Source organism: Oryctolagus cuniculus, chromosome 17 (assembly GCF_051225735.1).
Source record: "Oryctolagus cuniculus isolate XC-2025 breed Fujian yellow rabbit chromosome 17, ASM5122573v1, whole genome shotgun sequence".
Lineage (NCBI taxonomy): Eukaryota > Metazoa > Chordata > Mammalia > Lagomorpha > Leporidae > Oryctolagus > Oryctolagus cuniculus.
In genome coordinates, this window is record NC_142883.1 from 42,229,422 (window position 1) to 42,245,303 (window position 15,882).

Genomic DNA, 15,882 nt, shown 5'->3' on the forward strand with positions numbered 1-15,882 from the left:
CAGGCCCTTTGCCTCCTTGCCAGACCTCCCTCCCTTCCGCCTGTCCAAGCTGAATCCAGAAAAGGCTTCAGATCTGAAATCCAGCTATACTCGATGGCAGTGAATTGAGCCCACTTAGGTTATCATTTACAGGTGCCGCTGGGGACAGGAACAAGGCAGAGCCTCGGGAGGGAACAAGGCAGCTTTGGCTGTAGAAAGAGTAGCCCTTCCCTGTCCTTGGACACCACATCGCCACGCCCCTCCTGCTTTCCTCCTCCCCCCAAGGTCATAGCTGGTGAAACCATGACCATGTCTGGCATGATGAGGTGAACTTGAAAATGGAGCTAAGAAATACAGGGCAGCAGAGTGGCTGAAATGGCAAGGTTAAGTCCTTGAGAGGCTGCGTTGGCCCACGTGCAAACTGTCGTTTAGGAGGCTGAAGCCATGGTGTGGGGAGGTGGTGGGAGTCCACGGTGCTATGAAAAGTGGGCGTGCGGCCGGCGCCGCGGCTCACTAGGCTAATCCTCCACCTTGCGGCACCGGCACACCAGGTTCTAGTCCCGGTCGGGACGCCGGAATCTGTCCCGGTTGCCCCTCTTCCAGGCCAGCTCTCTGCTGTGGCCCGGGAGTGCAGTGGAGGATGGCCCAAGTGCTTGGGCCCTGCACCCCATGGGAGACCAGGATAAGTACCTGGCTCCTGCCATCGGATCAGCGCGGTGCGCCGTCCGCAGCTCGCCATCCGCGGCGGCCATTGGAGGGTGAACCAACGGCAAAAGGAAGACCTTTCTCTCTGTCTCTCTCTCACTGTCCACTCTGCCTGTCAAAAAAAAAAAAAAAAGTGGGCGTATCTGAGTCGCTGCTGGGATCCACGTGGAGGTGTGGGTCCGGGACCCTGGCCCTTGGGAAGCTACTCCCTGTGGCTCCTTCTCGTTACTCCCAGCGAAGTGGGCAGGAAGGAAATGTGGTCTCTGGGAGCACACAGGGAGAAAGCATTTTTCTCTTAGTGTTAGAAAGAAAAATGGAGACATTTAGAGTGGTTTTTATGGCTGAGAGTTGGGCGTGCCGGGAGAACAAGGAAAGGGGAGGCGGTGTGCAGTGCCCCGCCGTAAATGCTTGGAGTTGGCACGGACTCTGGCCTAGAGAAGGATGGTGAGGATGAAAGCTGTCGGTGCTGAGGTGGAGACAAGTAAGTAGTGAAATGGAAAAATGCTGGTGCTGTATGTAGACTGTCAGGCTGCTCGGGTCATAGTGCACACGTAGAAAGATTATGATAGGAGTGATAGATGAAAAGCAAGTGTGGACAAATGGACACAATCTGACGTGATGGAGGCACTGGCAGGTTTGTTTTTATATTTTTGCTATTTTAGTATCTTGTAATTAGGCATTATTTAAAAATGTTTATTTTTTTTATTTGAAAGTGAACTCTCTCATCCACTGGTTTACTCCCTAAATGCCTGCGACAGCTGGGGCTGGGCCAGGCTGAAGCCAGGAACCACGAACTCAACTCAGGGTCTCCCACATGGTTGGCCGGGACCCAACTGCTTGAGCCATCACCTGCTGCCTCCCAGGGTGCACATTTGCAGGAAGCTGGAACCAGAAGTGGAGCTGGGGTTGGCACCCACGCAGTCTGCTTTGACACGCAGGGATCCCAAGAACTGTTCTAACTAATAAGCTAAACGCGGGCCCCAGTGAGATATTTAAAATAAGACGTCGTTCTGAACAGAGTCGTGTTGAGTGTCTCTTCTCCCGGGCCCTGCAGCACTCGTGGGCTCCGCTGCTGCCGTTGACTGGTGAATCTGCCTCTCACTAGGCCAAGAGCTCTCCTGAGGGCAGGTCCACATTTCACACCCATGAAAGCCTTCAGTGGATACTGGCCCGATTCCGTTCCCCTCAGTAACGGGGCCTGTATTTAGTGTTGACTGAACACATCCCAGGCTGGTGTTAAAAAGCACTGAGATACTTGAAGGATCTCCAACAAGTATTTGTGTTTGGTCAGATTAGGATTTAATCCGCTGAGTGATCTGCACAACTGCATATCGGAATAGGACAGAGGTGTCTGGAAGTCCAAACTGAGCCCATTTTGTCCTCTGTAGGTGGGCATACGGATGACAAAACAGGTGAGTTTGTAATGCAGATTTTTTGATAAACAATCAGGGTTATTTTAACAAGTTACTTGATGGAAAGGAAATGTGACACCTAACCGATGTCCTATAATGATGAATTGAAATTTTAGGTACTGGACAAATTGAAGAAAAGATTGATTTATCCGAACCTCTAAATACTGAGCTGAGGGAGGCCTCAGTCTCAGGTTGGAAAGAATGGATGTTGCTTTTCTTGGCTTTGCGCCACCTGCAGGAGTCCTTGCGACTTGTGGCGGCGGGGAGCTCACCACCTCAGCAAGGCCTGTCTGTTGCTGGCTAGTGTGGTTCCCTGTGTTGGGCTGAAATCTACCTATTTGGTCCGTTTATGCTCCTGAGACTTTCAGATCCTGGAAATGAGTCATCCATCCTCCCTGGGTTTTTGTTCCCTGGGCTAGCCGGTCCATAGGCAGCTGCCTGCGTGGGTCTGGAATCCATGGGGCAGGTACAAATCTGGGCATCCTTGGGGTTTCAGTTGGTGTTGCAACATCAAGGGAGGTTGAGGTTGTCTGGGCGCAGCTGTGAGGGGGGACGAGGGCTAAGCACAGACCCACGAGAGCATCCGTGACGAAAAGGCAGCTGGGGCCGGCGCCGCAGCTCACTAGGCTAATCCTCCACCTGCGGCACCAGCACCCCGGGTTCTAGTCCTGGTCGAGGCACTGGATTCTGTCCTGGTTGCTCCTCTCCAGTCCAGCTCTCTGCTGTGGCCCAGGAAGGCAGTGGAGGATGGCCCAAGTGCTTGGGAGACCAGGATGGGAGACCAGGAGGAAGCAGCTGGCTCCTGGCTTCGGATCAGCACAGCGTGCCGGCTGTAGCAGCCATTTTGGGGGTGAACCAACGGAAGGAAGACCTTTCTGTCTCTGTCTCTCTCTCTCACTAACTATGCCTGTCAAAAAAAAAAAAAAAAAAAAAAAAAAAAAAAAAAAAAGGCAGCTGGAAGGGTCGAATCACGGAGCCAGAGCAGGAGGAGAGCCGCAAGAGAAGAGCTTGCGGGGTCTGCGTGCCACGCAAGCCAGAATCTGATCAGAAGGGAGAGGCTGAAGAAGTCGGGCTAAATGGTGTGATCAGGTGCGGGAGTTAGGAACGCTGGGATGAGGGGACATTTTGGAGCTGGGGCACGGCCTGTGTGACGGTGGCCTCTGGTGCTGGCGTTTCTCCCTGCTGGGGCAACGGTGGCTTCCGACCGGCTTCCCTCTTACTGTGTGAGCCAGGCTGGGTGGCGACGGCCGACGGCCATGGGCGAGACGAGGAGGTGGCGGTGGAAAGGGGCAGAGCGGATGGCGACTGCTGAGACGTGGTACGTGTGGGACAGAAGAGGAACGGTCACTCTGATGTTTCTTTCAGGCAAGGGCCTTGCCAAGAATGACGCCGCGGCTGAGGCGATGGAAGGGCCACGGTGTGTTCGCCAGGTGGGTCGTGGGGGAAAGTCGAGGCAGGTGCTTGTGTCCTCTTGCGCTCTCTCCCCGGGCAAGCACTGCCTTAGTGGAGGCATGGGGCATCGCGTCCCTGCTTTGGTTTTGTAAGAGGGGACCTATTTATTTTCTGGTTAGGAGGCAGGGGAGAGGGGAAGTTGGGGTCAATAGAATGTGCACCTTAGAGGGAAAAGAATTTTCTCCCAGGCCAAAACAAAATGAAACAGTTTTAAAAAGCCCCAGAGGGGGCCGGCGCTGCGGCTCACTTGGCTAATCCTCTGCCTGTGGTGCCAGTACCCTGGGTTCTAGTCCCAGTTGGGGCGCCGGATTCTGTCCCGGTTGCTCCTCTTCCAGTCCAGCTCTCTGCTGTGGCCCAGGAGGGCAGTGGAGGATGGCCCAGTGCTTGGGCCCTGTACCAGCATGGGAGACCAGGAAGAAGCACCTGGCTCCTGGCTTTGGATCGGTGCAGCGCCGGCCGTGGCAGCCATTTTGGGGGTGAACCAACAGAAGGAAGACCTTTCTCTCTGCCTCTCTCTCTCTCTCTGTCTAACTCTGCCTGGCAAAAAAAAAAATTCTGCTTTGGGGCTGGCACTGTGAGTTTGGGGTGCAGTGAGTTAAGCTGCTGCCTGCAGTGCTGCCATCCCATATGGGCGTCAGTTTGAGTCCTGGCTGCTTCACTTCCGATCCAGTTCCCTGCTAATGCATGGGTCCCTGCACCCATGTAGGAGATCCAGAAGAATCTCCTGGCTCCTAGTTTCAGCCTGACCCGTCCCTGGCCATTAAAAAAAAAAAAAAAAAAAGGATTTACGTATTTGAAAGTCAACATTAAGTCAACATTAGAGAAAGAGAGAGATCTTCTGGCTGGAGCTGGCCAGGAGCTAGGAGCTTTTTCTGGGTCTCCCACCTGCGTGCAGGGGCCCAAACACTTGGGCCATCCTCTGTGGCTTTCCCAAGTGCACAGCAAGGAGCTGATTGGAAATGGAGCAGCCAGGACTCAAATTGGCGCCTATATGGGATGCTGGTGCTGTAGGCCAGGGCTTAATCCCACTGTGCCACAATGCCAGCTCCCCATTTTCTTTTTTTTTCTTTCTTTTTAAAAATTTTTAAAAAAAATTTATTTATTTATTTATTTGAAAGGCAGAGTTACAGAGAGGCAGAGAGAGAAAGAGAGGTCTTCCATCCGCTGGTTCACTCCCCAGATAGCTGCCAACAGCCGGAGCTGCACTGATCTAAAGCCAGGAGCCTGTAGCCTCTTCCAGGTCTACCCCCTGGACACAGGAGCCCAAGGACTTGGGCCATCTTCTGCTGCTTTCTCAGGCCATAGCAGAGAGCTGGATCGGAAGTGGAGCAGCCGGGACTAGAACCAGTGCCCACATGGGATGCTGGTACTGCAGGCGGCGGCTTTACCTGCTTGCTACGCCACAGTGCCGGCCCCACCTCTCTCATTTCTGTTTACAACTTCTTCCCTTTGGGAGCTCCTGGGGGGTGTGTTCGGGGTAGGGGGCATTTTGGTTCCGAGGAGACCCAGGAGGCCGTGGTGGGCGGTGTGGAGCTGAGCTTGACTCTTGGGCGCTGCGTGCCAGGGTCAGGCGGTGCTTGCTGAGCGCGAGCCTTTTCCCCGTCTCAGAAGTTGACCAGAGTGGCTGTGGGCGTCCCTCTCTGTACGTCCAGAAGCAACCGGCCGGGCTCAGCAGAGCCCAGCTGCCCTGAGGACAGCTGAGACCGCCTCCCGGGGAGAAGAGAGGAAGCAGCCTAGCGGGCTGAGTAAACACGCAGCGCTGCCCAGGGCGGTTCCTGGAGTTTGCAGGCTTGGGTCCAGCTTTTCATAAGGACCACTGGACTGTGGAGAAAGAAAAGAGAACCCGGCTGCAGCCCGTCTGGGTTTCTGCCTCCCAGTTCCCGCAGAGCAGGTTGCCTTACCCCAGTCGCTGTGGGTGATGCACCGTGTGTGTGTGTGTGTGTGTGTGTGTGTGTGTGTATATGCACGCATGTGCACGCACGGGTGTGTGCCTGCAGCAGTACGGGATGCAGGGAGGAGAAGCCGGAGGGCGTAACAGGAAGGCGAGAGGCAGGGCTGGCTCCTACTTTGTTGACTTAGCAAGTCTGGCTGCAGAGCCAAGGCTTTTGGAAAGAGCAGCCTCCCTGCTTCCAGCAGTTTCTGTCGTGCTGAGTCTGGGCTGAGCTGGACCTGCGCTGTGTCTGAGCAGGAGGGCGGTGCGGTCAGGTTCCGGGATACCGAGATTTGGAGGCTCCCACCAGGAAATGGATTTGATGGTGGCCTGGGGAGTATACTACAGCCATGAGTTCTCTCTCTTTTCTTTAATTTCCCTCCCCTTCTCCCTCCCCCCTCCCTCTCTCCTCCCTCCATTCCTCCCTCCTTCCCTCCCTTCCTGTCTTCCTTTCTAAAGGATTGATTTATTTGGTAGAATTACAGAGGAGAGACAGTGAGAGATAGAGATCTTCTGTCCACTGGTTCCCACCCCTAAATGATTGCAACAGCTAGGGCTGAGCCAGGCCAAAGCCAAGAACAAGAAACTCTGCCTGGCTCTCCTATGTGGGTGCAGGGGCTCAAGCACTTGGGCCATCTGCTGCTGCTTTCCCTGATGCATTAACAGGGGCCGGATCACAAGTGGAACAGTAGGGACTCGAACCGGTGCTCATGTGGGGTGCTGGACCCCGCTGCGCCACAAAGGAAGCTCTAGCCATGATTCCTAAAGACGTTTCCTTCCACCTCACAGGGTTCTGTGGTCTTTCCCGTTGAGTTAGAGAACTTTCCCTGGGAGGCATGCTTCCACTTTGTGACTGTTGCAAGGTGCAATTTGCTCTCCTTTTCTTTGTTTTTCCAGTGAGGTGGTTTTGATTTCAAAAGCAATTTCCTCTGACAACTTTTCATTGGCTGTTGAGCCGATGTGGCAGATACAAGTTAGAGCTCCGTGTTTTGCAATTCCAGGCTGCGGCCTATGGCTTTATTCCACTCTTCCAGCAGGTGGCAGTAGAGACCCATGGACGCGCTCCCACCAGGGTGCACCTAGGAGAGTCAGAGGCTCTGGAGGAGACGCCAAGGCCGGCTCAGGCTTACCTTTCGCCTGATTGGCAGATCCTCTTGTGAACTCCCGAGATTTGCTCCAGATTTTATTGATGAGTTTTCTCAGAAAAGGTAACAAATCCAGGGTAAGGGTCCTCAGTTAATCCATTAACCCCTCTCTGCAAGTCATTTTTTTTCTTTTTAAGATTATTTTATTTTATTTTATTTTTTGACAGGCAGAGTGGACAGTGAGGGAAAGAGAGACAGAGAGAAAGGTCTTCCTTTGCCGTTGGTTCACCCTCCAATGGCCGCCACGGCCAGTGCGCTGCGGCCAGTGCACTGCGCTGATCTGATGGCAGGAGCCAGGTGCTTATCCTGGTCTCCCATGGGGTGCAGGGCCCAAGCACTTGGGCCATCCTCCACTGCACTCCCTGGCCACAGCAGAGAGCTGGCCTGGAAGAGGGGCAACTGGGACAGAATCTGGTGCTGGCAGGGAGCTCTGGGTGGAGGGGAGAGATGCTAGCATAGGCAGGCCCCCACAGCACCCCAGCAGAGCTGTGCAACCCCAAGAGGGGGTGGGGGGCCAAGGAGACGTCGCCCCTGAGCCAGGTCCTGTGGTCCTGGCCGGCCCCGTCATCCACGTCCGGGAGCTGTGTGTGTGAAGACTCCTGGCCAGGAGAACTGGAGGTCTTCAGGGAGCTGGTGATGGAGTCTGGTGGGGGGGGCAGCCAGGCCTTGGCAGTTATGCCAAGTGGCTTAAGGGATTTCTAAGCAGGAAGTGGCAGGCAGATTCTCTGTATTGGAAGATTCTTCAAGTTCCCCCAGTGGAGCGTGGAGGGGGGAGGCTGGGCCAGGGACTTAGTCTGGTAAGAGAAAGGGGTCAGCTACAGTAGGTAAGAGCCACGGAGATGGAGGGAGGCAGCCCGACTGGAGGGAGTGGATCTGTCAGGGGAGGGTGTGGGGAGGGGAGGGTCTGGGATGGCCTTGAGGTCCTCCTGGGCAAGCAGGTGGCTAGAGCAGTCCTTTAGGTGTCCGTGAGCTTTCCTGTTCATGAGCACTCTCACACCTGTTGTTTCACGAGGCCGGTGCTCCATGTGGCAGACGCACACTGTGTCCTCGGGGTGGGGGAGCCCTGGGCGGTGCAGCTCTGGCTCCTGTCCTTGGGGTGGGGGAGCCCTGGGACAGTGCAGCCCCGGCTCCTGTCCTCGGAATTGGGGAGCCCTGGGCAGTGTAGCCCCAGCTCCTGTCCTCGGGTAGGGGAGCCCTGGGACAGTGCAGCCCCGGATATTGGACACATGACCATTGTGCCTCCAGGATGTCGCCTTTTCCCCATGTTCTCCTGTCTCACCAGATGCTCAGGGGATGGGGCCTTTCTTGTGCAGACGCCGGGAGCAGAGGCTGCCTTGCCCACGTCCGTCCCCCATCTCGTGGTGACCGTTTCTTTCCTGGGAAGGTATGGCTTTGGGGAAAACCAGGCCTGCCCCTGAACACAGCGGCAGGGCATAGGGCTCAGGCCGAAAGGAGCCCTCGTAGCTGTGTTCCTTGTCATCTGCATTCACTCCCTAAGCCTGCCGAAACAAAGGGCCACACAGCTAGTAGCTGAAGGCAACAGAAATGGCTTCTGTCTCAGTTCTGGAGACAGGAAGGCTGAAGTCGGACAGCAGCAGGGCTGGGCTTCCTCCAGGCTGTGGAGGCTCTGAGACCGGTCGCTCCTGGTCGCTCCCGCTTTGGAAGCGGTTGGTGTCCCTGGGCTGTGGATGCCGGTGGCGGATACTGCCTTGGGTTCACATGGCTTTCCCCTCCGTGTCTGCCTTCTTGTGTTTCTTTTCTTATTTAAAATTTAACTTGTCTTTTAAAAAAATTTTTTTTAAAGATTTATTTATTTGAAAGGTGGAGTTACAGAGAGGCAGAGGCAGAGAGAGAGAGAGAGAGAGAGAGAGAGAGATCTTCCATCCACTGGTTTACTCCCCAGATGGCTGCAATGGTTGGAGCTGGACTGATCCGAAGCCAAGAGCCAGGAGCTTCCTCTGGGTTTCCCACGCGGGTGCAGGGGCCCAAGGACTTAGTCATCTTCTACTGCTTTCCCAGACCATAGCAGAGAGCTGAATCAGAAGTGGAGCAGCCTGGTCTTGAACTGGTGCCCATATGGGATGCCGGCACTGCAGGCGGTGGCTTTACCTGCTACACCACAGTAACTGCCCTTAAAATTTAATTTGAAAATCAGAGAGAGAGAAAAAAAAATCTTTCAACTGCTGGTTTACTCCCCAAATGCCCATAAAAGCTAGGGCTAAGTCAGGTCAAAGCCAGGAGTCTGGAATTCCATCCAGGTCTCTCACACGGGTGGCAGGGACCCAGGGGCTTGAGCTGTCTGTCGCCTGCCGCCTCCTAGGGTGTGCCTTCAGATGAAGCTGCACTTGGAAGCAGAGCTGGGACTTGAAGCCAGGCACGTGGGTATAGCACTTGGGCCTCCCACGCAGCGTCTTAACTGCTGCACTGCACATCTGCTCCCCTTCTTCTGTTTCCTGTAAGGATGCTTGGCTTCAGCTAATCCGGGGTGATCCTTAACTGCATCTGGAAAGACCTTTCCCAAATAAGGTCATGTTCACAGGGCGTTCGGTTGACGTGAGTTTTGAGATGCTGTCATCCACCCACGATAGCCTCTGTGGACAGTGAGTTAGAACAAAACTTGGGCCATGGGGACGGTGTTGAGTCTGTCAAGCAACGGGAAAGATTTGCCTGCTTCTGGACTTCCAGGAGTTGCCTCTGATAAACCCTCCTTGTCGTTTAAGCCAGGGTCAGGCAGTCCCGATGCTGTTCTCCCCCGCTGGCTGCTGCCTGTGCCCTGACCGATAGGCAGTGCCCATCTGGAGCCCCGCACCAGGCGGCTGGAAGCGGTGGGGAGGTCCGGGCGATCGGAGTTCTCGCCTGGACTCTGTGGTTGACACTGTGTGTGACCTTGGATGAGCCCTGGCTTTGCTGGCCGTTGGTGTGAATGTAAATGGGCCCTTGTCCTTGCGAAAGACTCTTCCATGTGGAAGCTGCAGCGGTTTCTCTCGTTATGGCCTCTGCATTCCCAGAAGGGCGGAAGAACTGGCCGGGGGCCAGACAGTGGAGTGCTGCTGCGAGGGCAACCGCTGTGCTCGGAGTCTCCAGGCTGAGGAGTGCCAAGGCTCAGTGACAGAGTGGAGCAGACTTGGTCATCAAACCCCAGAGTCCCTGTAGGCCCAGAGAGGCACTCGTCAAAGCCGGAGAAGCTGCGTGAAGGGCGAGCGATGGGAAGAGCTGTTTGGCGAGGTGGAAGGACGAACCTGAGGCCCCGGTGCACCTGGGGCAGGGGGACCTCAGTTCGGCCTCTGGCCCTGGCTGTGTGACGCAGAGCAAACCCTTTTGTCCCCCTGAGGCTGAGGTTGTCTTCAGTAAATCGGGGGTTAATCGGCCAGCTCCACCCACCCAGCACCGTGGCACCCCATGATTCTGCTTCCTGTTTGGTGAAATAGGTGGACCGGCTACAGGTATCCCCACCCTTGTGTGAGATTTCATCTCCTCTCCCTTGCGCAAGGACCACCATCTTTCCTACATCACCTGTTCCCCCTCTTATCAGAGATACGATAAAATAGTACTGTTTCACCCATCTTAAAACAGCTCTTTTCGCCGGCGCCGTGGCTCAATAGGCTAATCCTCCACCTTGCGGCGCCGGCACACCGGGTTCTAGTCCCGGTTGGGGCGCCGGATTCTGTCCCGGTTGCCCCTCTTCCAGGCCAGCTCTCTGCTATGGCCAGGGAGTGCAGTGGAGGATGGCCCAGGTGCTTGGGCCCTGCACCCCATGGGAGACCAGGAAAAGCACCTGGCTCCTGGCTCCTGCCAGGATCAGCGCGGTGCGCCGGCTGCAGCGGCGGCCATTGGAGGGTGAACCAACGGCAAAAGGAAGACCTTTCTCTCTCTGTCTCTCTCTCTCACTGTCCACTCTGCCTGTCAAAAAAAAAAAAAAAAAAAACAGCTCTTTTTTTTTTTTTTTTTTTAAAGACTTATTTACTTTGAAAGGCAGAGTTAGAGAGAGGAACAGACAGAGAGGTCTTCTATCCTCTGCTTCACTCCCCAGCTGGCCACAACGACTGGAGCTGTGCCAGTAGCCAGGAGCTCCCTCTGGGTCTCCCATGTGGGTGCAGGGGCCCAAGGACTTGGGCCATCTTCTACTGCTTTCCCAGGCCACAGCAGAGAGCTGGATCGGAAGTGGAGCAACCGGGACTTGCCAGCACTGCAGGTGGTGGCTTTACCTGCTACAGCATAGCACCAGCCCCTGAAACAACTCTTAATCCCCCGTCTCCCTCTAGCTACCTCTTCCTTGTCAGCTCTGCTGTGTAGTAGAATTCCTTTACACTCCAGGCCAGTGTGTGGCACAGCTGGCATCCTACATCAGACTGCAGTTCTGGCTGCTCTGCTTCTGATCCAGCTTCCTGCTAATTGCACCTGGGAAGGCTGCAGGTGATGGCCCAAGGACTTGACCGGGTGACTGGGATGGAGTTCCTGGCTCCTGCTTTTGTCTTGGGCCATACTTGGATGCTATGGACATTTGGGGAGTGAACCAACAGATGGAAGATCTCTCTCTCTCTCTCTCTCTCTCTCTCTCTGTTGCTCTGCCTTTCAAATAAATCTTTTTTTAAATCTTTAAAAAAGAATTGTTTGTACTTACTCTTACAGTTCCATGAATATGATATGAACATACCTATGTAATTCTACCCAGACTTAATTTTTACAAAAATGTTTTTTTCTAAAGATTTATTTGTTTATGTGAGAGGTAGAGTTGCAGAGAGATGTAGAAACAGAGAGAGAGAGAGGTCTACTATCTGCTGGTTCACTCCTCAGATGGCCACAATGGCTGGAGCTGAGCTGATCTGAAGCCAGGAGCCAGGAACCTCTTCTGGGTCTCCCATGCAGGTGCAGGGGCCTAGGCACATGGGCTATTTTCCACTTCCTTCCCAGGCCATCAACAGAGAGCTGGATCAGAAGAGGAGCAGCTGGGATATGAACCGGCGTCCATATGGGATGCTGGTGTCACAGGTGGAGGCCTAGCCTACTATGCCACAGCTCTGGCCCCACAAAAATGCTTTTATTTTATTTAAAAGGCAGAGAGACAGAGATCTTCTGTCTGCTGGTTCATTCCTCAAATGCCTGCTGGGGCTGGACCAGGCTGAAGCCAGGAGCCTGGAATGTAAGCCTGGTCATCACCACTGCTTCCCAGGGTGCACTTCAGCAGGAAGCTGGGATTGCAAGTGGAGCCTGGACTTGAACCCTGGCACTCTGATAGGGGTTGCAGGTGTCCCAAGCGATGGCTTCATTGCTAAGCCAAGCACCCGCTCCCTATCCAGGTTTTTAAAGAATAATATAAGTACCCCAGAAACTCTGCAGCCCTGGCAATCACTTTTCTATTTTGACACCCCAAGGTAGCTACTGCCCCGATTTACTGCACCATAGACTAGTTTGATCTTTTTGTTACGTAGGACACGTAGTGTAAAAAGTACCATTCAGGGACCGTTCCTTCGCATGCCGCTGCCTGGCTCTGGAACACGGGCGGCGCTTCCAAGACCCAGACCCCTTAGCAGTCGCTCGTCATCTCCGTTCTGCTCTGGTCCTGGCCATGGCGGATGTGCACTGGGGCTCCAAGGACTTCCTGTCGTGGATGTGGTATCACACAGTGTGTGGCCTCTGGCTCTGGCTTCTTTCACTCGGCTTGATGCCGTCAAGGTTTGTCCAAGCCCCAAGCACGTTCCCACCACTTCGTGGTTTCTTATGGCTGAACAGCCATTGTGTGGCCAGCTGCCTTTCCTTGATCCGTTCGCTCCCTGGCAGGCGTGTGGGCTGCTTTTCACCCTCTTGGCTGCTGTGAATGGTGCTGTCAGAAATGTGCGTGTACAAGGCTTAGTTTGAACGCCAGTGCTACCCAGACCTTCGAACTTGAAATGTTTCTCAGGAGCACATTGGTTTTGGTCTGACCGTATCAGCCTCGTCCTCTATAACATGAGGTTCGTCTGAGTTCCTACACACAACAAGGGTCTGCTCATTTTCACTGCAGTCTGATGGTGGGGGAGTCACCATTTATCTGAGCTGTCGCTGGGTTATTTCCAGTTTGCGGCTGCTGCGAGCGTTCCCATGCGTGTCTTCTGGGGAGCATGCGTGCGGGTTGCTGGTGGATTTGTGCTTAGAAATGGAGTCACGGGGTCGTAGATTACGTTCCACATTAGTAGGGACGGCAGAGGGGTTTCCAGGCTTGGGACCCATTTTCCTTCCCACGAGGAGGGTGTGAAAGTGCCGATTGCTCCCGCCTTTGCCAGCCCAGCCTGTTCTGGAGAGCCGCTTGGTACCCCGAGCCAAGCTCCCCCTCTTCCGTTTCACCCAGCAGGCTCTTGCCGGGGGCACTCCGGCCTCGGCTCAGTGACCAGCCAGCGGCCTCTGAGAGGTTACCACACCTTCCTCTTGGCCACCTGCCTCGTTTTCCTCATGCCGCCTGGGCTGCCTTTTGCCAGCCCCCACCACCCTCCCACCGCTATTTCTCTTCTCTCTGACCTCTGACCGTCCTGATCCTCGTCTCTCCCCACTCTTGTGGTGAGCCCACCCACCCAGCCTCAGGGGCGAGAGCAGAGGCCATCCCTGTGCCGACCCCCCACGCCGACATCTGCCTCTCTCTCCTGGGTTCCGCACATCCACTGCCCACTTGCTGTTTCCCCTGGAGTGGTTAGTAAACACCTGGAACTCAGCCAAGGCCGAGACCTGTTGTGTGCTCCTCCAAGCCTGGTCCCCGTCTCGGCCAGTGGCAGTTGTGCCTCCAGTTGCTCAGATCGGAAGGAATCCTCCTGACCTCCCCTTTGGCACCTCACGCTCACCGGCAGGAACGCCAGCACATGAGCCCCTCCCCGGCACTGCCGTTCTTCGGCTGCGTCGCTGGAACAGTTTGCTTCTGTTCAGGGGTTCTTAGCACAGAAGCCAGGGTGAGCATTTTAATGTATTAGATTAGATTAGGTTAGATCATCTTGTTCCATTGTGCTGTCTCCTCCAATGGCTGCATAGTTCAGAGGAAGAGCACCAGTTTTTACAATGGCAAACAGTTTTTTTTTTGACAGGCAGGGTGGACAGTGAGAGAGAAAGACAGAGAAAGGTCTTCCTTTGCCGTTGGTTCACCCTCCAATGGCACTGCACTGATCCGATGGTAGGAGCCAGGTACTTATCCTGGTCTCCCATGGGGTGCAGGGCCCAAGCACCTGGGCCATCCTCCACTGCACTCCCTGGCCACAGCAGAGAGCTGGCCTGGAAGAGGGGCAACCAGGACAGAATCCAGCGCCCCGACCGGGACTAGAACCCGGTGTCCCGCGCCGCAAGGCGGAGGATTAGCCTAGTGAGCCGAGGCACCGACCGCAAACCAGTTCTTATACAACCTGGTCTCTTTGTTACTTACCTGGCTTTGTCTTCTACTTCTCCTTGGCTCTCTCCACTGCAGGCCCTGAGGCCTTCGAGCGTTCCTGGAATCAGCCAGTTCCTGCCTTAGGGCCTTTGATTTGGCCACTGCTATTGCCTGCCCAGAATACTGTTACCCTGGATATTGTATGGCTGACTCCCTTGTCCCCCCCAAGCCTTGCTCAACTGGCTTGAGGATTTTGGCCTAGAATCCATCAGTGTAAACATAGGACTGGCTGATGGCTTACATAGGGGGTGTATTTCTTTTCTTCTTTTTTATATACTTGTTTAGTATTCCAAGTATTTTCCCTTTTTTGTCTTTTTAAATTTTTTTTATTTATTTGAGAGGGAGGGGGGAGGAAGAGAGAGAGAGCAAGCTCCCATCGTGGATTCACTCCCCAAATTCCCACAATGGCTCGGGCCCCTGATGCCCACATGGGAGACCCAGACAGAATTCCTGGCTCCTGACCTCAGACAGCCCCGGCCCCAGCTGTTGCCGTCATTGGGGGAGTGAACCAGGGGGTGGAAGATCTCTCTCTCCCTGTGTAACTGCCTTCCAAATAACTGAAACAATAAAGCTTTTTAAAAATGGTTCTCTCGAGGTTTGACACGAGCTGCCTTCCTTGCCGTCGTCCTGAAGCCGGGGCCCAGTGTGTGACAGGGTGCTGTGTGGCCCACGTGCTGTGCCAGTGTGTGACAGGGTGCTGTGTGGCCCACGTGCTGTACCAGCATGTGCTAGGGTGCTGCATGGCCCACGTGCTATACCAGCGTGTGATAGGTGCTGTGTGGCCCATGTGCTGTAGCAGCGTGTGCTAGGGTGCTGTGTGGCCCACGTGCTGTACCAGTGTGTGATAGGTGCTGCGTGGCCCACATGCTGTAGCAGCGTGTGATAGGTGCTGCGTGGCCCACGTGCTGTACCAGTGTGTGATAGGGTGCTGCATGGCCCACGTGCTGTGCCAGTGTGTGCTAGGGTGCTGCGTGGCCCACGTGCTGTACCAGCGTGTGCTAAGGTGCTGCATGGCCCACGTGCTGGGCGGGAGGGTCCCTGCTGCACCGGGCTGGGCTTTGTCTCTTCCAGGCTCTCGGAGGCCCTCAAAGCTGAAGCTCCGGCTCTTTTGCCTTTTGTCTGCTTGTCCTCTCTCCCAGGGAGCACCAGCTTCTGCCTGCTCTCCCAGCTCCTGCTTGCTGTCTTTGTGGCCTGTGGCTATTCTAACCCTTTGCCAGCTCCTTTGATGCCTGTAAAGGGTTGAATACGCTTTGCCCAGCATTTCTGATGTTCTTTGCAGGAAGCAGTTCAGAGCGTCCATTCTGCTCTGTTGACAGAACCAGAAAGTGCATTAGCTCCGTGCGTTAGGGAGATGGGAGTCCTGGGCCCACTCCCAGCTCTGTCTTTAACTGGCCATGACTTTATTTATTTATTTATTTTAAGATTTTTATTTATTTATTTGAGAGAGTTACAGACAGGGAGAGGGAAGGACACAGAGAGAGGTCTTCTGTCCACTGGTTCACTCCCTAAATGGCCACAATGGCCAGAGCTGCGCTGATCTGAAGCCATGAGCAGGTGCTTCTTCCTGGTCTCCCGGGTGGGTGCAGGCGCCCAAGTACTTGGGCCATCTTCTACTGCTTTCCCAGGGCATAGCAGAGAGCTGGATCGGAAGAGGAGCAGCTGGGACTAGAACTGGCGTCCACATGGAATGCCAGGGCCGCAGGCGGAGGATTAACCTGTGCCATGGCGCCAGCCCCTGTGACTTTAGACAAGTCAGCTGTACCCTCCGGGCATCAGCGGCTCTCTCTCTCTCTCTCTCTCTCTCTCTCTCTTTTCAATTGTGTTTTCATCTGTATTTGAGAGAGAGAGACTTCCCCAAATGCCTGCAACAGCTGG

At 54.8% G+C, this 15,882-nt stretch overlaps 1 long non-coding RNA gene across 1 annotated transcript; it reads right to left on the minus strand.

Moving 5' to 3' along the window:
* Positions 1 to 4,600: 4,600 nt before the first annotated feature.
* On the minus strand, positions 4,601 to 5,561 carry LOC149121198 (uncharacterized). The gene is made up of 2 exons (XR_016223639.1): positions 5,450 to 5,561; positions 4,601 to 5,369 (listed from the first exon to the last, which is right to left on the minus strand). It is a non-coding gene; the product is annotated as an uncharacterized LOC149121198 (long non-coding RNA).
* Between the last annotated feature and the right edge of the window lie 10,321 nt (positions 5,562 to 15,882).